Raw genomic sequence first — 26,973 nt, 5'->3', positions numbered from 1 at the left:
CAAGTGTGGAGCATACCTTTTTGTCAGCAGACTCTGCCTGCATGCCTAGGACTCTGAGTCTCCAAGAGAGGAGTGGTTTCCTGACTTTTCTTTCCAACATTACCCAGGCCCTTGCCTACTCCAAGCCACCAAAATTCTCAGGCAGCAGAAGTGAGTAGAGCTGCCCTCAGAGCTGCCTCACCTCCTCTGCCCCCTTGCCGTGGTTCCTGTAATCTCTCCCACTGCCTCCACCAACCTGCCAGCCTCCTACAGGCCAGGGTGAATTCACCCACTCCCATAGACCACAAAGGCAGGGTCAGGGTACAGAGAGGACAGCCCACAGTCATTACTTGAACAGAGAAGATTTAGTACAAATATTCACATGGGTTTGAAATTGCGAACTTGGTAGCTAAATAGGTAAAGAGAGGTGTCTATAGCGTCACCCCTGAGGCCAAGGGAGCAAAGAGAAGAGGCTGGGATGGTTACACCTTGGGAAACTGGAGAGGGGCCCGAGGGCCTGGGCCCCAACCTCTGAAAGCAACATCCCATTCCTGGGCTCCTTCTCCTGCATCTCCATCAACCCAGCAGACCCTGCCAAGGGTGAAAGCTCTTGGAGCCTGTTAGGATGACCCTAAAAATTCTGTCGTTTTCTGTCGTGAGCTATTCCACCTGGTGTGATGGTCAGTTTTCTGCATTGATTTGATGGGGCAGATGCCCAGAAAGCTGGTGAAACATGATTCTGGGTATGTGTGCAGGTGTCTCTGGAAGAGAAGAGCAGTTGAATGGGTAGATGGAGGAAAGCAGAACCCTCCCCAGTGTGGGGCCTCATCCAGTCCTGAAGGCTCAAATAGGACCAATACTGAGGAAGGGGGACCTTGCTCTCTCTGCTTGGGCTGGACATCCAACTTCCCCTGCCCGTGGATATCAGTGCTCCTGTTTCCCAGGCCTTTGGGTTTGAACTGGAACTACACCAGCAGTTGTCCTAGGCCCCAGCCTGCAGACAGCTGGTCCACAATTTCACGAGCCAGTCTCTTTCGGCATATCCTATTAGCCTGCTTCCCTGGAGAACCCTGGCTGATCCAGCAGCAGGTTCTCTCTTTGGTCCCACGTCCACCTACCTGTGGCCAGCCTGGGTCCCTGACATGGGATTCCTTTAGTTGCCAGCATTCGATGAGGGCTCTATGAGACAAATGGGCACCCCTGTTCTCATCCACACCTTTGTAGCTAGGTACGGGCCACCTCACCCTGAGATTCGGCCGCAGCGCTCCCATCGCTCAGCCTGCTTACCCACATTTCCCTGCACAGCACCAGCCTGGCTGAGTGTGAGCCATAACTCCATAAAAGACCACAGCTCTGTGCCCCAGGATTGTTTCTTAACTTTTCCATCATTTCTCTGCTCCCCAGCACATGTCTTTGAGGAGCTTTGTCCTCAGAGAATGAGACTGTCAAAAGTCACTTTATAGAAAATCTAGAAAGATGGCTTTCCTGCTTTGTCAGTAAGAGACCCAGCAGAAACAATTGCAAACTCCTGTTAGAATAATCCGAGGAGGGCGGCTGGCTAGAAAGGCATACCCAGACTGCAGGGAGCCCCAGGGTACTGCAGTGCACCAAACCTGGCAGGTTCAGAGACCAGAGGAGACAGGGGTGGGGGAAGAGGGGTGATCAAGTGGAAGAAGAGAGAGAAGGCTGAGAGGCCGTGACCCTGGGTGAGAGACACGGGGAGACTAACAGAAACAGCAAGGAGGAAGGCAGAATAAATGCCTGCACGGCTCTCTCTTCCCTCTGAGCTCCCACTGGGACTCCCCATTGCTGGCCCCAGCTGAGAGCAGGAAGTAAGGGAGAGCCCACACAGGCCAGCCTCGGGGCAGGGAGTAGGGTGTGCTGGAGGGGAGACCAGAAGGCCTGCACCCAGGCCTCCTGCAGAGTGCGCAGTTTTCTGTAAAAGGCTCCCCTTAGACAATGGCAAGCCTCCCTCCAAGGTGACTAAGTGCCCTTACCCAGAAAGATCTGATGGACACAGGCACAGCCCCAAGTCCTGAAGAGAATTCTAGAGTGACAAGGATGGTTTTAGAATCCGAGAACAATTTGGGCCATTCCTTGGAGAACCAAGATCCTCAGAAACCTAGACCTTGAGGTTGAGAGGTTTGGTCTTATCCCCTTTCCAGAAGACATTCTATGGGACCGTGGGGTTTTCATGGGCCCCTTTTTCTTAAAGCCAAATTGAGAAGGTTCTGTGAGACCAGCCACTTGCCCATGTACCTGGGTGATACCAGTCGAATTTCTTTCTGAGGGCCCTTAGGGGCCCTGAGGATCCCCTTGGCATTTCCTTTACTACACCAGATCCAGAGCCATTAAGTACCACAGGCCCTGTGACTTATAGGGTTCTGCTTCCCCCAAGTCATTTTCCCCTGAAATCACTTTCCTGTCAGCTAGCATTTCACACTCACAGAGCAATGCATCTCACCCAAGGAGACATCCGGATCAGCCCAGTCTGTGTGGCATCACACCCAGGCTAACATGACCCCGGTGTCCCACACTTCCCTCAAGACCCCACCAAGTGTGCTTGGCACTGCCCACCAAGAGAAAGCAGGGTCTGAGTGGGCCATGCATCAACCTTCCTGGGCCAGCATTCAGGTTGGAGCCAAGCACCAACTAGTCACTTCAAAATCAGAAACAGTCCTGCAGGAAAATTCATCAGGCTTGGCTCCAGGCCAGCCAGTTAAAAATGGAATCTGATGCCTCAGAGGCTCACACAGATCGCTTCTGCTAATTAAACATTTTTCCAGAGCTGTCCCAGTTTCCGCTGTTGCCGTTGGCCCAAGTTGCTGGCACACCCTCGGAGCTGTGCCCTGAAAGGCAGCACAGATCAGAGGAGAAGAAAAGGAGTTTCAGAGCAACAGAACAGAGCAGAGGGGTCTGAGTCCATTAACAAAGAAGGAAGAGGTAAGAGACACGGGTGCCTCCAACTCCAAGTCACAGCAGCCCACAAATGTCTGTCCCTCAGGCACACACACACATGCATGCACACATGCTGATGAAGTGCATGGCCTTCCGCCGCCCCCCAAGAAATGAGCAATCCAGCAGCAGAGTCTTGAGTGTGGTTTTTGTTCCTAGCCTGAAGGAGGTGCAGGGGCAGCTAAAGTTGCTTGGAGAAAGCTAGACAATGTGGGCATAGGTCTCTAGGAGGCAGAAGTCAGCAGTGGCGCTTAACCCTTGAGAGTGTGCACACTCCACCCACCTCCCCAACAACCTCATCTCAGAGAAATGTCCACACACACTCTTCCTGCAGGAGGTCAGGAGTTCAGGATTTCCTGACTCATACCTAGGGTTTGGGGCTGGCAAAGACAGTCCCAGTCTGGGATATTGGCCCAGCCTTCCTCTCAGCCCCTCTACAGACCCCTGGACTGGAAGTCCTCAGCTCCTCAGGCCTCCCATGGCCATGCCCCCGTGCACACCTGAGCTGCCCTTTTAAACCTGGGACCCCTGATCTTTCTCAGAAAAGACTTGCCCCCTCACTGTATGCTCCTTTGGCACCAACAGCTGCCAGGCCTGGCTGCATGGAAGGCCCAATCCCACTCCAGGCCTGCATAGTGACATGATGCCTGTGAACACTTGCCCTCTAACTCCAGACCCTTGTCTGTGCATGAGGCCTGTAGGCTGGGCCAGCAGCTTCATGCTCATTAGCCAAGAGCCCTTGCCTGACCAGCCTAGAAAGCACAGCAACGCAGGGGCTCTGGTGGGAAGAGGGAATGGAAGAAGACCCCCACAACCCCTGGGTCTCTAGGAAGCACAACTAGAAAATGCTGTGCTAGAAGGTTCCTACAGTGCCCTGCAGCCCAGGGATGTTATGACCCTGGGTTTCCTCGGAGACCCTGATCTAAAATGTCCCCCTCCCCTCCATCCCACCACCCACTGTGCATAAACCCAACACTCTGCTGACTTGTCACACATTCCTCCCTTCCAGGTCACCCTGTTTCAGGTGATTTGATGAGCTAGCATGCTTCAGGATTCAGAGGGTCTTACTAAGTTAGTGAGTCAGCTCCAGGCCTAAGGGAGTTGCATTGTCATGGGGATCACCTAGTTCCAAGTGAGACCTGTGAAAACATTTTTTGCATTGCTTTATTTCAAAAGTGATTTGTGACTATTACAAGCAATTTCTGACTATAGAAATACATGGCATAGGAGGCCAGAGTCCCCTTTCCTGACCCCCTTCTATACCTTGGTAAAGCCATACATGAATGGCAAACCTGCAGCAGCCTTGGCGGGCCTACAGACTGCATGCTGGGGGCGCTGTAGGCTGGGGGCTGTGCCCAAGGCTGGGGCCCAAGCAGGTGCTGCCATCAAAGCCTTTCCCAGGGCCAGAGAACCCCAGGGCTGTGTGAGTTCCAGCCCTCGGTCCATCACCCTGCCACCCAGCTGACCTCACGAGGGTGGGAACAGAACCACAAAATCTCAGGAGCCTCCAGAAGAAATGATGGAAGAGCTTGGCCAGGCTCCTGATGAAGGAGCTTCCAAACCCCACCCTGGGGCTCTGAGCTCTCTCAAGGACTCTCCTTGTGGTAGGGCTGGAGGAGCAGGGCAGACATGCAGACTCTGCTTGAACATTTCTGATGAGAGGGGAGCACTCCACCTAGCACTGGGAGAAGGTCCTTATAATTAGGAGGTTCTGCCCCCCTGTACCCCTGCTGAGCTCCCCTGCATGGGGCACCTGGTGGCATCTGGGGACCACCACCCAGTTCACCACAGTTCACATCCCACATCAAAAGGACCTCCTGGAAGAATGAAGACCTCAGTGTCTTTCAGGTCCAACATCTCCAACAGCCACCAGGCCTGCCCTTGGGTTGAGGAACTCCATCGAGTGTTTCAACAGCTCGCATGTCCTGTATGTGGAGCAGGGAAAGCCAAGGGTAACTCTGATCTTGGCCCTTGGTGTGGAAGTGCCACCAAACAATGCATCAAAGGCAGCTTCTTTCAAAATAGATTCTCTGTTTTTACAATTCCGGAACAAGTTCAGCCTCGCATCCCTGGAGATGCCAGCCTAAAGGGCCCCACCCTCCCGAGACCTGAAGGCACACAACCTATGCTGGTACTGCACATAAGCCTTTGTCACCAGCTCTCTCAAGGCTCCTGCTCCCTTTGGAGAGCCCAGAGGCCAAAGCCCTGGTCGTCCTCCCCCTGGAGGGGCAGGAAGGGTCCAGCCTCAGCCCCAGGTTCTTAGTGCAGCACAGTGCGGGTCGCAGAGAGCCCCTGGTCGAGTTGTCTGCAGAGGTGCTGCCTTCCAGGGACCATCCCACTGCCACCCCTGCTGGCGAAGCATGGGGAATGTGGGCCTGGAAGACTGGAAAGTTCTTCAGGAAAGAAGACTGAATGCAGCACCTGCCTGGGGGTCTCCTGCGGGTCCAAGCACAAGTCTTTCCAGGAGCAAGTGGATGCAACTGCAAAGCAGGCTCACCAAGAAGGGAGACAGCCAAGGGCGCCAAGCCAGAGAGATGCTGGAGAGGGTTCCCCCATCAGGACCCTGTGTGTGTGGCAGGAGCTCCCTCAGGGAAGAAATGCACCCCTGGAGCAGGCCAGCTGTGGTGCCTGGGTCAAGGAAGCCACCAGGGACCCACAACCCCACACCCCTGTGTGCATCCGTTTCCTCTGACCCGGAGGAGCCCAGAAGCTGGGAGGGCGGCAGCTAAGGCTGGACAGAGCTGAAGCCTGCTCCTACACTTCTCAGGGGCATCTGCTCTTGCCCACCCATGAAATGGGACACCGGGCCCCCACATGGGGAGGAGACTGTGTGCTCCAGCCCCCTGCTTCAGAAGTGAGGACGAGGTGGCTGTCCTCACCGGGACCAGGAAGGAGCAGCCACCATTCCGCACTCCCACATCGAGCTGCCCATCTTCTGTAGAGTCCCTGACACCTTCTCAGGGGATGGCATCTCTGCAGAGCTCTCACAGCAGGTGGGCTGCCTGCCCCCGGGACTTAAAAAATTCACTGTGGGTTGTGTCACACTCATCTTCAAGTCCCCAAAGTGCCCCCGATAGAGAGAGGGTGTCTGCACGAAGAAGGTACTTCAAAATACTTCCTGAACTGAGCTTCAAACAAGGAGCACACTGTTGGGGACAGCTCAAGTATTTTCTTCTCCATGAATCAACCAGCTGTGTTTCTATTGTTCTTTACTAGTGATGAGGGCTTCCTGTCTGAAATCCTCTCTTGGAGGCAGGAGACTCTTTGGGTTATATGGGGTTGCTCCAGCTCAAGCTTATTGCATGTTTCCATGTGTTCAGGCCAGAAGAAATCACAGATGATACGATCCATAACTCCCCTCCAAGTCTCCCTTACATGGGAGGCTCATCTAGCAGCCATAACTCAGCTTTATGCAGATGTACATTTAATCAAATTGTTCCAGGGGGAATTTCAAGTGTGAACAATACAATCTCCCCATATGAAAAATATCTATTTCCCTGATCTTTCCCTCCCACAAGCCCCCACACACAGCTTTTTTCTTACCACACACACACACACTGTCTGGAGAGAGAGCCAAGAGTCAGCCCAGAGAGGAAACTGCGAAGACATAGAATGTCTAAATAAAGTCAAGTCTTGTCTGAGAACCTTGCAATCATCATTCAAAGAACATTAAACATGCAGACTCTATATATAAAGCACACCTTCCCCAGTGGCTCAAAAACTCACAGGCAGCGAGTCCTCATCAGCAGGCATGTGCATCTATAAATATCTGTCCTTTAAGCCAGCTTCTAATTTAACTGCAGTGTTGGGGAAAAATGCAAAGAATATTTAAACTTTAAACACTGGCACACAACCAAAACTAACAGGCAGAGTTTAGCCAGGTTTCACCTAAAATCACACTGTTCTTTGCAGAACTTACCCTCAGTCATTTTAGGTTCTTGTGTGAAACAGACTTGAGTCTTTGCCTCTTTCTCAGCTTTGTGTCCAGAGAGTGTGTGCGAGATAGGGAGAGATCCACATGGGGGGAACAGCCACAGGGTAGGCCGTAATAGACTGTTCCTGTCCAGAGATTCTTTGGAAACAAGTTGGAAATGATCTCCTAAGTGATTTGGATGCCTAAAAGAAACATTCTATTTTATTTTAAACAGTCTTGCAAATCAAGCAATCAGTCAATGGCTATTTATAGAGAATGCAGGAATAGAGAATGCAGGAAAATTAAACCCTGATATGAAATCCTTCCTTAGGCTTGGTTTAGTCCAGTCCTGTCCACACAGAACCGCTTTCTTATAAAGGGGGCAGGGGAGTGGGGGGAGATAGCGTTGGTTGAGGCTGTCTGCTCCCATCCTGCTGGCCTGCCTTCTCATCCTGGATACCACATCCCAGCGAGTGACTCCCAACGAGGGGAAGTCATCATGCTGTCCCCAGGATGGAACACAGAACATCCTTGGTGGCCTCATAGCAGGACATCTGAACCAGAAAAAAACTTCTGTCCCTACTGGCTGAGTTAGACCTGGAAGGGCAGAGGACAGAATGGGGAATCACAGGCCAGGTGCCACAGTTAGAACTCACTCAACATGCCTGTTCCTACCAGATGGCTGTCCGGGCCCAGACCCCAAGAAGACCCTTCTCAGAACCCCAACTGTTCTGTAAGTCATGAAGGAGGGGTTAGCCCAGGGTCATGGTACACAGTAGTCCACAGAGAGCCAGATGAAGTCTATACTGGGTAAATTCTTCCTTTTTAGGCAACCTATTTATTGAGTGTCTGCTGGTATGTGACAGTGTGCCTGTGGAAGTCATGAAAATTAACTAAGAGGTCATGCCTTGGGGTTTCCAGAGAACTTTTCTGGGGTCTCACTGTGGTCCCATTACCTCTCCTGGCTTTGCTGACTCATTGCTCTCTCTCAGCCGGACATTCAGATGGGGCTGCGTCTTTCTCATTTTGAATCTCCAACACCCATTGAGGGCCGGGCACAGTGCAGAACTCCATTCATGTTTGTTGGATTAAATAAGTCTGAGTGCTTGTGGTCAGGATTTACAGCCCCACTGCATGGTCAGCCCCGGTCCTCAAAGGTGTGAGCCCCTAGAGCAGAGAGCAGAAGAGAGGGGGTATACTTGCGCTGGGGTGAGGCCCAAGATGCTCCCCAGAGAAGGTGCTCCAGAGAAAGCACTGAGAGGACTAGAACTGGGACCAGAGATTCAGGTCTAACAGCTAGTGAGGGGAGGGACCAAACGGGGCAGGGCCTGCACTGGACGTACACGGAGCAGGAACCCATGTCAGGAAGGTGAGTCAGTAGGTGAGTCAGCATGTGGGCCTGAGCAGGTACTTAGGGGGCTGGACTTTGCTCAGAAGACAGTGTTCCCTCTCACTTTGTATCAGCACCCCAACCATGATAAGAGTGAGGTAGCCATGACGCAAGGCACAAGTGTTTAATGCCTGTAGAGTGCAGACTGAATATTTGACACCACATGCCTTCAGTCCTCACAGCCCTCTACAGGAGAGCCACCATCTCCAGATAAGGAAATAGCTCAAAGTGGCAGAGTGAGGGTATATGGCCTCTGACCCCCATCCTGACTGACCCCCAGTTCATGGTGATTCATGCTGCCCCCTCCTTGCTCCTAGCCATGGCCACCACCCTGTGCTCTGTTCCTTATCTTCCACCCTTTTGACCTCCATGCTGGGTCCATCTGCTCTGCAGCTAGCTCTTAGGGTCAGAGAGAGGGCTGACTGCCACACCCATGTCTCAGGATACAGTGGCTTGTAGGGGTGACTTACTGCTCCTCTGACTAGTCATCAGCTCCTGTCAACAACAGTGCCACCGCAGCTTTGCTGTATGCTTCCTGAGGCCCTCAGGCATCTCAGCACAATCGCTGCTGCTGGGGCCCCCCTGGGGTGGCCAAGACCCCAGCCTGCTGCTCCCAGGGTTCCCAGAGCCCAAGTCTCTGGAGGCCACTGTGGTACATGAAATGCCTCTCCCCACCTCCACATCTCCCAGGTCCTTCACAAAACACCTGCTTAGCTTCTGCCTGACACGTATGTGGGCTCACAAGGCGATTTACAGGACCAGTCAGAGGTTGGCTGCCTGCTGCGAGCCCCCTCTGCCCTGGGAGTCCGTGTGCAGGCGCCTCCCTGCTCCCACACCCCGCGCAAATCCCGCCCACCAACCGCTGAGAGCAGTGGGTCCCCTCCCGATCTAGCCTCCGACTGACCACCCAGCCACCACTGAGACCCCTTATTTATGGGCAAGTCTTCAACATCAATCGACAGCATCTATTTTTCCTCTTCTCTCTTCTTTTCAAACTTTAGTAGACATAGAAGGATAAACTTAAAGCACTTCATTTCCTCTCTACTTAACATTCTAATAAAAAGATTTGGTCAGAGTTCCATACCAACATTTTTAAGAATGGAATGATGTGTTGTCTAGATTTGCTTTAAAATGTATGGGGACATAAGGGAGATACAGAAGAAGTAAGTTTGGTTGTGAGTTGATCATTGATGATAAGGGAATAGCTAGATAGTCCACAGGGCCAAGTACCACATTCTGTTCACTTTCATATGTATGTAAAATCTTCCAACAAAAAGCTAAAGACATGAAAATTTTTACATGGTGGTGGGGCACTAAATTCAAATGCAAAGCAGTAACATCATTTGGGGGTTTCTCTTTTTATTTCAACTCTGTACATAACCTTGGGGACTCCAGGAGCCAGGGATGAATGGGATTTGGCTGGTTGCACATTCCTGGTTAAACAAAACCACACAAGTGGATTTCAGGCTGTGAGGCCAATGCATCCCAGCCATCCCAGGAAGGTGCCCCACAGCCCTGCAGTAGCAGCGCCCTCATCAAAGCTGGGTCTAGACTCGAGTTGGAGTGTCAACACTCCAGCTTCTGAGTCAGTGAAAACCTGACTTCCGGTGCATTCCACTGCACATCTCAGAGGAGAAACCTCCTGGAGGTGCGCTGCCAAGTGCAGATGCCAAAAACAGCGGGCTGCTGGAAGGCACTGAGAAATGGTCATGGTTATTCTCTTAGGCCTTAAAGTGTCCACCTTCCTCAGAGGAGACAAAGGGACTCCAGAGGCTCCATTCTGAAGGAATGGCAGGCTCTCTGGGGAAGCCAAGGCATCTTAATTCTGCAGCTTTCTGTGGCCCAGGCCCATTCCTATCCATAAATGTGGCAGAATGGCTCTCAAGAAGGGTGCTGCTGGCCTCATGGCAACTCGGGGTTGAGTCAAGACTGCTCGCCTCTGAGAATGAAGTGACTCCACCACATTCCATGAGTGCAGCTGTCTGCATCAAGGCCTCCCTCTCCAACCGCAGCCCTTCCACCATCTCAGCAGTTGTGGGTGTCTTGTGGGCGTCACAGGTCGCTGGCACAGTGCCAAGCCTGGGTAACAGTACTCCCCACTCCTGGAGTCTTGGGGTGCTGTCTGTGACTCTGCACTGATTGACCTCACTTCTGCATCCTTCCACCTGGAGAGCTGCTGCCTTCCAGCTCACTGAGGCTGAAAGATGCAGAGAGGAGAAAGCAGCCAGCATGGGGCCCACACCCAGCCTGGCCCAGGTGGCCTCCCCAACAGGGGTGTTGGCTGCAGTAGCTCCATTCACTACCTGCTGTCGCCTTATTCCAGTCCACTGTCATCTACAGCAGGGTCCCCACAGCAGCCTTGAATGATTGCTTTTGACACCAGATGCCACCAGCTCTCCATTCAGGTCTCCCTGTCTCCCTGATGCATCCCCGAGGCTCACTGAGCACCATCCCCCTGCCATGTCTCAGTGGCCACCTGCACGGCAGTTACCTCCTGCCCTGTTATGGCTCCTTTACATCTCTGCTGCTATGCAAGAATGTGCCCTTAAAGTTCATGCACTGACACCTGACCCCCAGGGGATGGTGTCAGGAGGCAAGGCCTCTGGTGGGTGATGAAGTCATGAGAACGGAGCACCCATGATGGATCAGTGTCCTTATAAAGGAGACTCCAGAGCCCCCTCTGCTCCCCAAGTGAGGAAAAAATGAGAAGATGTGTCTGCAAACCAGGAAGGGGCCTCACCTTGACCCTGGTCCCCAGCCTCCAGAGCCATGAGGGATCAACATGTCTTGTTTTTAAACCCCCTGGTCTATGGTATTCTGTTATGGCAGCCCAAATGGTCCCCAGACTGAACTTGGAGGGCCAGGACTGTGTTTCCTAGCACAATGTCTGACCCACAGTAAGTACTCAAATAACAGGTCTCAGTGCAGACAGCCAGTGCAGACCACGTGGCCAGTTGAGAGCACTAGCCCAAAAATGGCTTCTCAACAATCCTTATGTTTCCTTCTCTGAAACACTTGAGTGACAGCAACCAAATGGCCTGCCCTTCCTGTGTCTCTGTCCCTCGGGGAGTTGTATCCCCCAAAACATCCTCAAATTCCCTCTCACCTGGAACATTCCTGTAAAGGAAGAAGAACATCCTGAACAGGTAGTGCCCCATCATCACCACCTTCACGGCCCCAGCTACTGAGGGCTCACCCCACAGGCTAAGGCTGAAGGCCAAGAAGACTGGAACCTGGCAGCTCTCCCTATGGGTCAGCACTTCCCCATTTCATACAGATGGAATCTCAGTGAAATGAATGTCAAAGGCAGCTGCCCAGACTTCCTGAAGGGGATGGCTCTGAACTTGAGCAGATCTGAGTTTAGGCATGGTTTCTACCACATATTCTTTCTGTGGCATTTGTGTCATTGTTAAGTGTATGTAAGACCTGCTGTATTCATCAGCTAAGTACCCCCAAATCTCAGTAACTAAATGCAAGAGACCACTTATGTGTCACTCAGGTAAGCCAGGTGATTGCATAGTTCACTTGGGTGGTGCTTCTCCACACTCAGGGACCCAGGTTTCTCCCATGCATGTGCTCAACTACAGCCCCTCATCCCCCTGCACCCTCTGCACAGGAGCTTTAGGCTAGCCTGCAAGTGTTGTACATTCACTTCAGCCCACATCCAGTGGTTCCTGTCTAAAAATGGGGGCAGGAAAAGTGGAAAATGAAATGTTTTGAAAAACACTTTGCATTGCTTCTGTCACACTCGCCTGACAGAATTGTTGTGTTTAATGAAATAACACATAGATGCGCTTAACAGGTCCAAAAGTGGATACCAAATTAATAGATGGATACCAAAATAATGAATTTCCTTATTTCTTTGCCTTTCGTGATAGCTGGGGCTGGAAGTTTTCTTGAATGATCTGTATGTAAATGAGCCTCTTTTGTCTTTTTAAGCACTGGCTGATGAGAATTTTTGAGGCAATAGCCCTTCATCAAAGGCCCATCAGAGTCTGAGAGGTCACCCCAATTTGATGGAACATTTGGAAAGTTCAGCTCTAAGTTCCATGACAAGCATGTGCCTCCCACACCTCCACCCACACCCCTCATCCACACATACACATTCTGTTCTGCTCCGGAAAATGAAGGTCCAGGATGACTGGATTTCTCAATTTCCTCAATGCAGATTAAAGAGGTTTATAGAGTCTGTCTTTGGGGATGAAGCCATAGAATGGGGCATCTCTGGCTGAGAAAGTGTGACTCAGGGTGGAGTCAGCTGTTCAGACAGGCTTAGAGAGGCACTGGGATGAGACACCTGGGAGGCAAGAGGCAGGGGCTCAGACTCTCTTCCTGCTCTTCTCTGAGGCTTGCTCACCTCTGGGGGAAAGAAGGGCATGCTGGCCTGAACCCTGAGGACTCAGACAAGAGACAAGGTGTCCGGAGATGAGTATGTGGCTGGAAGAGCTTACAACAATTCAGGACAGCCTCCAGGAAATAAGGTGAACACCACATCCACACACAACTCAGCCACCCAGGAAGGAAGGGTGCAACAATGCAGGGTGACTGTGATGGGACCCCATGCCTACCATAATCTGGTGTTCTGTCACCTCTGAGAGCTTTCTCCTGAGACTGGTGGACAGCCCAGACAGCCAGTAGGAACCCCTACACCTCATCTTAGTTGGCTAAGGCAATGCCTGCTGCCAAATGCTCAGTGGTGACTGATTTGGATCTCTCTGGCAGCCAGCATCCTTCCCTAGCCCCTTGCATGCCAAGGCTCCATGAGGACACACCAAGGACATTGGACTTCTTAGTGGCCTGTGCCCACTGAAGCCCCAGACCCCTCATATGCCTTCTTCCTACATCTGCTTCTCACTTCTCAGTATCCCTAAGAAGCAGAAGAGCAGGGACAGTAGTGCCAGGACACTCTTCTTTTTTGGGATGACTGTTTTCCCTTTATCTCATATACGATTTGGCAGGTGAGGCGGTCCAGACAATCTTAAGCATAAGATATAGGCAGAAAGAGGAGGAAAAGATGGTGGCGTGAGTAGGGTGGTGGAAATCTCCTCCCAAACCAATATATTTTGAAAATACAGCAAACACAACTATTCCTAAAAGAGTAACCAGAAGACACAGTACACCAGCCAGGCTATATCTGCAAGAATCCAATATCTCACAGAAAAGAGTAAGATACAAAGCCATGACCCAGCGGGACCCGAACACTCCCCCAACCCCAGCTTACCAGCGAGAGGAAACAATTCAGAGTGGGTAGGGAGTGGAAGCACAGGACTGCTAAATAACCAGCCCTAGTAATCTTCCCCAGGAGTACAGACACCAAAACCACATGATCATCTCCATAGATGCTGAAAAAGCATTCAACAAAATTCATCTTCTATTCATGATAAAAACTCTGAACAAAATGTGTATAGAGGGCAAGTACCTCAACATAATAAAGGCTATATATGACAAACCCACAGCCAACATCATACTTAACAGCAAGAAGCTGAAAGCTTTTCACCTAAGATCAGGAACAAGACAAGAATGCCCACTCTCCCCACTTTTATTCAACATAGTCCTGGAGGTCCTAGCCACAGCAATCAGACAACACAAAGAAATAAAAGGCATCCAGATTAGCAAGGAAGAAGTTAAAATGTCCCTGTTTGTAGATGACATGATATTGTACATAAAAAACCCTAAAGAATCCACTCCAAAACTACTAGAACTAATATTGAAATTCAGCAAAGTTGCAGGATACAAAATTAATACATAGAAATCTGTTGCATTCCTATACACTAATGATGAACTAGCAGAAAGAGAAATGAGGAAAACAATTCCATTCACAATTGCATCAAAAAGAACAAAATACCTAGATATAAATCTAACCAAGGAAGTGAAAGACCTATACCCTGAAAGCTGCAAGACACTCTTAAGAGAAATTAAAGAGGACACTAACAAATGGAAATTCATCCTATGCTCTAGGGTAGGAAGAATTAATATTGTCAAAATGGCCATCCTGCCTAAAGCAATCTACAGATTCAATGCAATCCCTATCAAAATACCAACAGCATTCTTCAATGAACTGGAACAAATAGTTATAAAATTCATATGGAATGACAAAAGACTGCGAATAGCCAAAGCAATCCTGAGAAGGAAGAACAAAGCAGGGGGGATCTCGCTTCCCAACTTCAAGCTCTACTACAAAGCCACAGTAATCAAGACAATTTGGTATTGGCACAAGAACAGAACCATAGACCAGTGGAACAAAATAGAGAGTCCAGATATTAACCCAAACATACATGGTCAATTAATATATGATAAAGGAGCCATGGATATACAATGGGGAAATGACAGCCTCTTCAACAGCTGGTGTTGGCAAAACTGGACAGCTACATGTAAGACAATGAAACTGGATTACTGTCTAACTCCATACACAAAAGTAAACTCAAAATGGATCAAAGACCTGAATGTAAGTCATGAAACCATAAAACTCTTAGAAGAAAACACAAGCAAAACTCTCTTGAATATAAACATGAACAACTTCTTCATGAACATACCTCCATAGGCAAGGGAAACAAAAGCAAAAATGAACAAGTGGACTATATCAAACTAAAAAGCTTCTGTACAGCAAAGGACACCACCAGTAGAACAAAAAGGCATTCTCCCAGTATGGGAGAATATATTCATAAATGACAGATCCAATACAGGGTTGACATCCAAAATATATAAAGAGCACATGCACCTCAACAGACAGAAAGCAAATAATTCACCTAAAAAATGGGCCGATGATCTGAACAGACACTTCTCCATGAAGAAATTCAGATGGCCAACCAGCACATGAAAAGATGCTCCACATAGCTAATCATCAGAGAAACACAAATAAAAACCACAGTGAGATATCACCTCACACCAGTTAGGATGGCCAACATCCAAAAGACAAACAACAACAAATGTTGGCGAGAATGTGGAGAAAGGGGAACCGTCCTACACTGCTGGTGGGAATGTAAATTAGTTCAACTATTGTGGAAAGCAGTATGGAGGTTCCTCAAAAAACTCAAAATAGAAATACCATTTGACCCAGGAATTCCTCTCCTAGGAATTTACCCAAGGAAAAAGAGATCCCAGATTCAAAAAGATATATGCACCCCAAAGTTTATGGCAGCACTATTTACATTAGGTAAGACATGGAAGTAACCCAAGTGTCCATCAGTAAAATGAATGGATAAACAAGGTGTGGTACATATACATAGTGGGATATTATTCAGCCATAAGAAGAAAACAAACCATACCATTTGCAACATCATGGATGGAGCTAGAGGCTATTATGCTCAGTGAAATAAGCCAGGCAGAGAAAGACAAGTATCGAATGATTTCACTGATCTGTGGAGTATAAGAACAAAGCAAAAACTGAAGGAACAAAACAGCAGCAGAATCACAGAACCCAAGAATGGACTAACAGTTACCAAAGGGAAAGGGACTGAGGAGGATGGGAGGGAAGGGAAGGAGAAAGGGAATGAGGGGCATTATGATTAGCACACATAACATACGGGGAGGCACAAGGATGACAGTGTAGCACAGAAAAGACACGTAGGGACTAAATAGCATCGTACTAATCTGATAGAAAGTAACTGTAATGGGGTATAGTGGTGGGGACTTGATAATGGGGGAATCTAGTAACCACAATGTTGCTCATGTAATTGTATATTAATGATACCAAAATTCTTTTAAAATTAAAAAAAAAGAAAGGCAGAACATGACAACCTGGTCATGAGAATCCAAGCTGGGGCAGAATGTATTCCCACGGGTGCTCTTTGTTTGCACATCTCCAAAAGAGCAAAAAAATGCAAATGCACACCCATGTTCAAATCCAATCCAGACAACACTGTCAAAGAACATAACACAAAAGCAGGAGACATGTTAACCTGCTTCTCTCCCAGCTTCAGGTTGCCTCACCCTGACTCACTTTGGTGGTCATGCCCACCCTTGGTTTCTGGACTGTGGGCAGTTATTTTCAAGGCCAGCTTCTGTCCCTGTGTGATAGGCCCTCGTCTGTAGGCCTTTAAACACCCCACTGCCTTCCTTTCCCCCTTCTCCCTTTAAGACTCATACTTCATTTAAACCAGATTCCTCTTTTCACCTTTATTGTGTTGACTGGCCATCGCCATGGCAACCCTCCCCACCCCAGCCTCTTCTCAGGAATGAGCCCACAGGCAGGGGCCAGTCCCTGTCATCCTCCGTTAGTCAAAGTGGTGATGAGCTCCTTCCCTCCAGGATCAGCAATGAGTACTCCTTCAGTGTGTTTTTTGGTAGCTAGGACAACTCTGTGAGTGATGAGCTTTGGGTAGGGCAGGGAAGTCCCTCCCAGAGCAAGAGATAGATAACAACTTTTGGAGCTAACTTCTCCAGTGTTGAAATGGGGGCTGCTCTGGGTCCTTGCATTGCAAAAGCCTATAATGCAAGACCACAAGGCATGTGTCTTTTTTTTTTTTTTAATGCTTATCTTTATTCATGAGGTTAAGCATAGTTTTTAAAAGACTGTTTTCTCAACTCTGTAATCACATTTTTTTTTTGAGAGAGCATCTCTCCTATTTATTGATCAAATGGTTGTTAACAACAATAAAATTCTGTATAGGGGGTCAATGCTCAATGCACAATCATTAATCCATCTCAAGCCTAATTCTCATCAGTCTCCAATCTTCTGAAGCATAACGAACAAGTTTTTACATGGTGAACGAATTCTTACATAGTGAATAAATTCTTACATGGTGAACAGTACAAGGGCAGTCATCACAGAAACTTTCGGTTTTGATCATGCATTATGAACTATAAACAATCAGGTCAAATATGAATATTCGTTTGATTTTTATACTTGATTTATCTGTGGATCCCACATTTCTCCCTTTATTATTATTATTATTATTTTTATTTTTAATAAAATGCTGAAGTGGTAGGTAGATGCAAGATAAAGGTAGAAAACATAGTTTAGTGATGTAAGAGGGCAAATGTAGATGATCAGGTCTGTGCCTATGGACTGAGTATTAATCCAAGCTAGACAAGGGCAGCAAAACATCCACGGATGCAGAAGATTTCTCTCAAAGTAGGGGGGGTGAGGTTCTGAGCTTCACCTCTGTTGATCCCCAATTTCTCACCTGATGGCCCCACTGCGACTGTGCCTGTCTTAGGTTGTTCCTCCCTTGAGGAATCTTACCCGTCTCTGGCTAACCAGTCATCTTCCGGGGCCATACAGTGAAATGTAAAGTTGGTAAGTGAGAGAGAGGCCATATTGTTTGAAAAGGTTAGCTTTTTACTTCTTTGCAGATTTATGCCCTGTGGCTTCTATGCCCAGCACTTGTCTCGAGGTATCTTTACCACCTGGAGGAATTATGATACTCGGTAAATTCGATATGAGGCACGAATTCTATTTAAGGGTTGTAATTAGGAAGGAAGAAGAAAAGCTATAGAGGTAGCATATGGAAGAAAACATGGGAGGATTGCTTATTTCTTTGACATTTCTTGTAGAGTACCTTAAGTATGTATAGGTTTTAAACTACTAACTAATTTGCACACACATATTAACATAATAGGAATACAGTGACATAAACAAAGCAAATCTATAATTACCATCCATCTCCAGTGAAGCCAAGAAAACCATTTAGGCACCCTAGGCATTTGTGAAAATTTGTCTATGATATGATGGATATTGTCCATCTGTACTTGAACAGTCTGAGATAAATCAGACAAATTAAAGCAGCCCATTTCTGGGATCTGTTCACATCCCATATGTTCTTTTAACCGTAGATAGTCTATAGTCATGAGATTTTGGAGTGCTACAACTTGCACCCCTCCCAACTCCTGGTTGAGTTCCAACAGTACAGATCCGGTCAAATTCGTTGTCTCACTGTATGCACATGCCAGCCTAGACATCTCCCTCCTCATTCCAATGGCAAGTCCAGGAAACGGTGGGGTGGATGCAGCCACAACCGCAGCATCGCCCAGATCCCTGTGGAGGCTGTTTGTTGATCATCCCCCGGCACAAGTCCTCCAGAGAGTGCTGATGCCGGAAGCTCCTCCTCATACGGCATGTGTCTTTTAAAAAATTTACTGTGTATTACCTCTAACAAAGCTACTCTAAGGTTTTTTTTCACACTCATGATCACACGTGGCTTTGGTGGGTAATTTTGCTCGAAAGTAAAGCTAGCTCTAAATCCACAAAAGACAGGCTGGAATGAGAGTCATCTCACAAAACTGCATCTTGTGGGAAACAAATATACTTCACACATTTGACTTCCCAAAACATCAAAATATTTATGAGCCAAATAATAGAAATAGTGATTTAAATAAATTTTGTTACAGTAACTATCCATAAATATTTGCCCAGTAATAAGGGTGAAGACTACATCATTCAAAATTGGTATCCTTAAATAATAGTTTTAAAAGATTCAGCTAATTAAATACCAGTATTATTTTTTCATCATGGTATGAGGGAATAACCCTCCTTTTCCAATACATGTGCATATTTTGTATTATTTTATGATATGAATCATGAATCACATGTTTTATTAATATATGGCTGTGTTAATGAGCCTAAATAGAAAAACTACACCCCTACTGTGGGTGTAGGAGGTGAAATGCCCAGATGATGGCATAAATAATGTCACTCACTAGGTATAATGAGGTATGTTCCTCAGATATAAAATGATCAAAGGAATATTCTAAACCTTGATCCAGCAATGACTTCACAGGTGTACACCTAGTAACAATTCATCAACGCTTATCGTTTTATGTACTTTACAACATTATGTCACGTTCCCCTACAAAAACATAGAATAAATGATCAGAGAGAGTGCTGAAGGCAAACTTCAGAAAGTGTATCCGTCCCTCTTGGCTATGACCATTGAAGTGTCAAAATACCTCCTGAACCGTGGAGAGAAGCTAGAAGGGAGGAGAGTGGGGGCCCAGGTGACACATCTGTGGACAAATCTGTTCCCAACACGGAAGGGCAAGGAGATGCATATCTAAGAAAATAGTAAATACTAGGTCATCTCGGACTTTGAAGCTGATTTGCTTTATGTTTTGGGATTCTTTTCATTTTTTTCCCTTATTTCTCACCTGGTATTAATTAGACAAACTACAGTCAATTCTTGTTATTCATGGTAGTTATGTTCTTAAAAGTCTGTGGAACACTGATTTAGCAAATACTAAACCACTACTTCTAGGGGAAATACAGGCTTAGGCTCTTTTGAGCCTCTTGTATCAACATTTTCATCAACTGAAGAATACATCACCCAGTTTTGTATGTTTTTGTTTAAAGACCTCCTTATTATTGAGGTCTTTTTATTATTGAGATATTATTGAGATATTAACATTGAACTCCTGGCCAATAGTGCTGAACGAGCTGACCTATCACATGTGTTTTCTCTGCAAGGTCCATCACAGCCTTCTAGCTCTTAGGAACACTGGACAAAAATGAGAAAAATGTGACTCACTCCTGTCCTCAGTGTCATGGCAAAGGCTGCCCACTGACTGCCCACTGCTGGGCATTTGGCTGGGTGGGCCATGGTCCAGCCAGCACCCTGCACAGGAGGCACTCAGTGTGAGCTGCTCTTCTGGCACTAAAATGAGCATCTGCGAAGCCCTGTCCCCTTGAATCAGGGGTTGGTTTGGTTCCCATGTACCAGGTGGACTTCATTGCCATTGTCGCTATGAGACAAACTACTCTGGCCTCCTTTCTTCCCCTCCAGCAATCTCTGCTCTGTCCAACAGGTGACAAGACTACAGAGGACAATGAAGCATCTCAGTGCTACCGGCTGTGTGACCTTGGACAGACTGCACAACCTCTCTGAATGGCAGGGGCTGGGCCACTGCAGGGTAAGGGTTCTGCATGGAACCCATCACTCTGTAGATCAAGTTCTAGCTACTACTCAGGATGTGGTTTGCATAGCCTTGCATTTTTCTTCATGCATTTACCTGTTTATTAACATGGGAGGTGTGTCTGATGCATGGGAATGTGCACCCTCTGAACTTGGACACTCAAACTAATTGCTGCCCAGGCCCAGTGCCAGACCCCTCCATTACAAAGGCCCCAGGTCCTTGTCCCTGGCATCCCTGTGTTGGAGCTGGAGGGAAGAATTCTTGGAGCAGGATTTATTCAACAAATATCCATTGAGTGCCCTAATAGGTACCATGCACTGGGTTTAGAGTTTTCTTTAGGTAAATGGGTACAAGGCTGGGGAGCCAAAGTTATTGATACAATAATTCTATATAAATCTAATATTTATTCACACAATGTATTGAATGCGTACTGTGTCAGGGATTTGCAAAGCAGAGGAAGAGAAAATATAGCTATGGCCATGATTGATTGGGACAGTTGTCACAAGCCCTGTAGGACCCAGGAACAAAGGAGGAGGAGCTGCACACATGGAGAGAACATGCCTGCTCACATCTTCCACACCTGAGGCCCAGGGGTGTTTTTAAAAAGCCCCACAGCTGGATAAATGTTCCTGAACAGTCGATTCTGGGTGGGCGGGGAATAACTGCAGGTCCTGGAAGCACTTCCAGTGATAGGTGTATTTCCTCCCCTTTTGGCTGTCGACTTGATAAGGGTAGGTCAAGTGCAGAGTGTTTGAGAGATGCCGTGCCTGGGTGGTGGGGAAAGTCCTGGACACTTGGGTTCCTTCTGAGAAGCATCTTTCAGACAGCCACCTCTGCAGGGTGTGCCAGCCCCTTCTAGAGGAGGAGGAGGCAGGGCAGTGACCCAGGTGTCAGCAGGGTCCTGACATAGGCCCTGTGCAGCCATCACTCTGGATGAACTGCAGGGCCACCTGGCCTTGGGCCAGGGAGGTGGCTTTGAGAAGGGGAGGTGCCCCCAAGGCCTGTGAGGCTCTCTGGCCTCTCCTTGTCATTTTTGCAGTCCTCTAAATAAATAACCACAAACCCCCAGGGTTAGCCCAGTCCTCACACCGCCAGGACCTTGCCGCCACAGGTTCCTTGCAGCCTGACAGTAGAAAGGGCTGCAGTGGGCCTCCTTGCTGGGGGGCTCCTGAGCACACCCTCTCCTCCGATCATCCCTCTGTGGCAAACACCCAAATGCTTCCTCGTGTCTGGATGTGGCACTTATAGAGCACTTATTCTCATAGCTTTTTATCCCACGAATCTGGGCCTGATTAGTGTTGCCATGTCTGCCTGCATTACAGAATGAGGAATCTAAATTTCAGGGAGATTTAACACATAACCAAGGACAAGCAAATGACAGGCCACTAGGTCAGTTAAAGTCTTACAAATATTATTTCACCAAGAATTGAACCCAAGGCCAGGCCCCAACAGAAGCGAGATGTAAGGAGAGAGAAACCGTGCAGCAGGCTAGTGACCAATTTAGCCAAATGATGACTGAGGTTCATGTCAGTGCCCTGGGCCTCTTTCTAATTGGGAACAGAGCTCCATGTGGGATGTCTTCACTGTGTACCTGGTACTTCACAGAGGTCATATGACAATTTGGCAATGGAGGAGGGAGAGGCCTGTGGGCAGGTGGAGTATGTGGGCATCTAAGGCCAGTGTAACCAGCTGGAGAGATGGGAAAACTGATGTGTGCTTAGCTGAGAGTTTGTCTGTCAGCACCTGTGCTGAGCATTTCTGTGCATTATCTCAGATGTTCACAACAGCGTGAAGCTTACTGGTAAGACCCCCAGGCCTCTGCAACCAGCTCTAAGTCCTGTGTCTAGAATCATGAAGTTGCTCCCAGCAGCCAATCTGGCCTCCACTGTGCCCCTCAGCCCCCATCACTGGCATTTGGGGCTGACTATCATACCTCCCCTCCAGGCACCAGGATGCTCAGCAGTACCATCTCTACCATGAGGCAACCTCCCCTCCCAGCTCTGAGGTTGACCCAGGGAAGCTGAAGACAAAATGCAGCTGCTCCCTCTGGAGTGGGTGGCATGCAATGTTCTTATGCCTGATAAATATACCAGGAATTTCATTATCTGATGAGGAGAAGCTTCCAACTGCCCACACCTGCCACAAACCAGTGAGGGAGACACAGCAGGCAGCCAACCACATGGGCCTAGAGGCTGGGCTCCCCCCCATGAATGGCCCCAGTGAGGCCCGCTGAGAAGACAGCCCTGGACCTGTCTCAGCCTCAGCACAAATGGCTCATGGGGACTTTGGAGGGGACCAAGGCCCCGACATGCTATGGAGGTAGCACCCACCCAGCTGGATAAGGGTCAGGAACAGGACCGGGACCAAGCACTCTGACCTTTGGATGACAGCAATACCCAATACCCAGAGAATGTCCCATGGGGCTGCAGGTTACATCTGTTTGCTCACCCAGTCCCCCCAGCAATCCTTGAGGCCAGGACTGCTACTGCCTCTGTGTCACACAGAGGAAACTGAGGCCTGGAGGAAGAGGCTTACCATAGGTCACTCAGCTAGTTAGACCTCTTCCCTGTCACACTCCCTATGGCTCTCATCTGACCCTTAAAAGCCTCAGCTTCCCCAGCTGGGGGGGGCCACCTGGTTAATGATTGACTCCTTCTTCAGAATCCAAAGTGCACAGGCAGCGTGCCCAGTGTCTGGCTCACCAGCACCTGCTGTTTTATGGACATTGTAAATGTCCCATGACCATAAGGACTCAGGTTAGTAGCCTCTCAAAGGCACATTGAGACACACAGCCTCCCTGTGTCCATCCACGCCCTGTACACCCATGGCTGCAGGGGTGCTAGATTACCACCTCCACCCGGCACAACTTCTCCATGCCTGCCCTCTCCTGAAACCTCCCACCCTGGCCTTTAGTGGGATGGCCATTCCTCTTGAAAAGCCTCCTCTGACCCTCCACTTCCACGAAGCCATGGGCAGTGTTAGGAGCATGGTCTGCCCCAAATCTAGTTTAGTAGTCATGCAGGTTTCAGAGGCACGTTCTTTGTGTCTCAGTGTCCTCCTTTGTAAAACTTGATGACCTCCAGATTAGACAAGCGAGAGCACAGGATGCCGTAGCAAGCCCTGTGGCAGCATGGGGGACCCTTGGTCCTGCCAATACAGTGCTGGTCTCTGTCACATCCTGGCAGACCCCCTGGGGACAGGGACAGTGTTTCACCATCTTCTCTGCTCCTGGCCACATAGGAGACAGCCAGTAAGCAGAGTGTTTTTTAGTAGAGAGACCATTCTTGAATATTTGTGCCAAGTGAGGGAGGGAAACATAAATAACCCCAAATAGAAAACATTCCTTCTAAATGACATGATTATGCCAAATAGTCGCACACATAAAAAGCAGGAAAGAGCCCTCAGTGCATTCCAAAGTGAATGAGGAATGATTTTTCACTTTTCTTCCATACGGGTTTCCTCCTTAGGAGGTTGTTTCTACTCACCTCCCTTGTAAAGTTAGGGAGCAGATGATTCATAGGCCGACTTCCATGGGTATTCCTTAAAGGGAAGCCACCTTAGTTTCTCAAGTCCTTCACCTGGTTGCATGTCCCGGGCAAGCACAGCACGGCCACCCCGATGCAGGGCCACGCAGAGAGAGCCTGGACTTCAGGAGGATCTGCACAGGGATTCTGGTGGCTTCATAAGAGACACCAGGCCGAAGAAGGGACCCACCACGACATGACTGTGGTGAAGATGGAAGAGCCGTGGCAAAGTTACTGGTGTGGCAAAGTTCCAGGTGGGACACTAAGGACAGGGCACTGCCCTAGCATTTCTTCACACTGCACCTTTTGGCATCTGACTGCCTCCAGCTAGCTCCAGGATCAGCTGTCTGACCCCAGGCCTCACCTGAAGGAACCATGGCCTCCCTGCCTGCTTGGTGTGAATCAGCCGCTGTGGCCAGGGCCAGAGGAGACAGTTCTTCCTGCTCGTCACCTGCCTCCAAGTCAAGGCCCTGCTCTGTTGAATGGTCCTGTGCTCTATCTGTTTAGAAATGAGCTCAGCAGGGTGGGAAAAGCATGGTCTCTCCCTCAGAGGTGCAGAAGCAGCTCAGGGTAAAGCCAGACCCACCCCCTCAGTGGGCTCTGCTGCCTGTGGTGACCCCCTGCCCTGCCCTCCCCTCCCCTTTGGTCCAGGCCCCTCAGCAGCTTGGCCCCTGGAGGCTGGTGCAGGGCCTCAGCTCTTGTCTGTTACTCTTTCCTGTACCACTGGTTGCCTTGGTAACAGCTGTGGCTGGCCCCTGGCCCCTGGCCTGCCCAAGCACTGAGCTGTAATGTGAATCTCCGGCAGGTTTGTTCTGCTCCACCGCCTTGAAGACAATAGGGGAATGCTGGGCAAGAGCTCCAGTTTCAGAACCTGTCCCCAAGGAGCCCTCCTTCCCAAGTAAGGGGAAGAAACAGGATCTGGGAGGAAAGGTGGAAGGGGCCACAAAGCAGTGCAGGCAGGAGGGAAGCAGTAGGAGGAGCAGGGATTTGAGACCACTCCTATTACACCCTTTGGATCAATGTGCAGGGTGAGTCCACAGTGGGACCCATCTAAAGTTGGCTAAATAAGAGTAAATGAAGAAAGTTCCTTCGCCCCATCCTGTGCCTTCATTGTTAAAGTGACAGGAATGAAAACATCCTGGGCAAATCCACAGACAACAATCCAAGAGGCAGAGCTAACGTGCTTACAATGACCAAGTTGGTGTCCATAAAGGAGACCTGATTAGATTAGAATAATGGGTCAAAACCAATAAGAAATACACTGTAGGGAAGTTTGGCTGCATGGAAATGTCTTGAGGGTTCTAATCACTTAAAAACCCCTGTGAGCCAATAAGGACATGACGTGGTAGAAAGCAGTCACAACCCGAACACTCTTGTGAGTTTGTCACCAGCTCCCCTGTGCTGCCGAGTGACTGGGAAGTAGGTAAAGCATATGGGTCTTAGAAGCTAAGGAGGCTGATGCAACTTGAATGTGGGGTCCAGTACTGTATTTAGAACTGCATATGCAATTGTGTGATTTGGGAGCTGCTTGATGTAATTAAGAGCAAGTGTTCTGGAGACAAACAAGCTAGGTTTGAACCCTAGCTCTCTTGTTTATAAGCTGTGTGTCCTTGAAGAAGTTACTTAACCTCTCTGTGTGTCAGCTGCCTCCCCTGTGCAATGGAGATGACACTCGTAGGGCTTCGGTAGGACTGAGTCAGTTATTCTAGACAGAACATTTAGAAGAGTGTCTGGCACATAGCAAGTGCTTCTAAGTGGTTGCTACTGGTATTGGTGACTCAGCTTTTATAAGGTTGATGTGCTGTTTTTGCCCAGAGGCTAGCCTGGCTAGCCTCAGTATTCTTGGACGACTCAACCTCCACACTGCTAGTTGCCCTGCCGTCAGTCAGGTTGTGCCTGACCACTCCAGATGCAGGCGAGGCCACATCCAGGCAGCCCTGCCAGTTACAGAGATGGGTACCCTCTCCCTGCCTGAGACAGCACGGGACTGCAAGCCCCCAGCCTGTATAACTGCCCTTGATGGGCCCCACTAATGGGTGGGCTCTCCCTCTCTGGCTGGTCCACAAGGCCCTGTGATACTCAGGACCCCTGGGTGCTGGGGAGCACATTTTCCGCCTGACTCCACGTTTACCTCCCTTCTCTAACTGGGGACTCCTTCTTCTCCACTGGGCCCTGGAGAACCGGAGAGGGCATGGTCCAGTTGGGGACATGACATTATGTAAACATCTGCTTGACCAGAGGAGAACCCTCTTTCTGCCCAGCCGCTGGAAGTTTTGTCGTAATTTCCTCCTCAGACCCCACATCCTGTGACCTTAGCTCAGCCTCTCCCATTCGAAATTTCTCTCATCAGTAGGCAGCAATTTATCAGAGAAGAGATTTGCCCTAGGCTTGGAGAGCATGGCCGCTGTTACAGGAGAGCTCTCTCAGGTGGTATGGCCACACTGTCACAGCCCGTGAAGTCCTATTTGGGAACAGCATTCCTTCCTATGTGCTACTCCCAGAAACCCAAAACATTCAAAGCAACTGAAACTAGGCTTAAAAACAAACCCACGCAGGAAAACTGCCAAACCTCATCTCAAAACCTGGATACCATCTCTTCCCATTTGTTGAGACCACGTTTTTATCTTGTGTTATTTATTTTTACAACACTGGAAGTATATAATGCCAGACACTGTTCTAAGAGCTTTGCAAACATGATTCATTGTTTCCTCAAAGCAGCTCAATAAAGTAGATGCTGTTATTACCTCCATCCCCATTTTCAGAAGGGGATTGAGGCACAGAGCAGATAAGTAACATGCCCAAGGTACACAGCCAGTAAGTAGCCAAGTCAGGATTCAAACGGCGGCAGCAAGCTCCAGAGTCCCCAGTCTTACCCACCAAGCTGCCTTTCATTCTGCCACACTGGTCTGCATTTTCCATAAACAGCCTGGAATTGTCTAGAAAGCACAGATCATGTCTTCATTAAAACATCTTACTGTGGGTACCTAAGGCAATCAACCAATGGCTTGTGATGATGTTCGCAGCTGTTAACACTAGTTGCAACAACCAAGACGTGTGATCTACCTCCACACCACACTTAAAAACCACAGCACTGGGACCAGGAGCTCGCCCACACGCCCTAAGGATGGGGGTCACCTCAGGGCCCTGGGGCAGGCTGGGCCTGGGCAGCAGCCTTTACACCTACTCCCAGGGGAGGCAGCTTCAAGTGACTGGGCCTGACCTCGCCAAGACCTGCAATCCCACCCGTCTGCTTCCCTAATAGAAAACAGCATCTCTTTCATCGTTTTTTGAGGAAGTTTGGCAGCTTCTCCTGGGCACCCAGCAGCTCCTCTAGGGTTCTCAGCAGAGCCTGCAGCTCAGAAGAG

At 48.9% G+C, this 26,973-nt stretch overlaps 1 long non-coding RNA gene across 2 annotated transcripts in view; it reads left to right on the top strand.

The window, feature by feature from the left end:
* Positions 1 to 26,973, top strand: part of LOC108404012 (uncharacterized) — a 53,920-nt gene that overhangs the window by 8,553 nt on the left and 18,394 nt on the right. Inside the window, exons 2-3 of one of the 2 annotated variants that reach the window (XR_001854846.3) lie at positions 2,766 to 2,922; positions 19,977 to 26,047. This is a non-coding gene — a long non-coding RNA (uncharacterized lncRNA). Of the gene's footprint in view, positions 1 to 2,765; positions 2,923 to 19,976; positions 26,048 to 26,973 lie in introns of those variants that run through there. The other variant, XR_005059988.2, reaches the window with a different exon arrangement.

The sequence above is a fragment of the Manis javanica genome, chromosome 2, assembly GCF_040802235.1.
Source record: "Manis javanica isolate MJ-LG chromosome 2, MJ_LKY, whole genome shotgun sequence".
NCBI lineage: Eukaryota > Metazoa > Chordata > Mammalia > Pholidota > Manidae > Manis > Manis javanica.
Note: the sequence above shows the minus strand (reverse complement) of the source record. Positions and strands in the feature narration are given on the sequence as shown.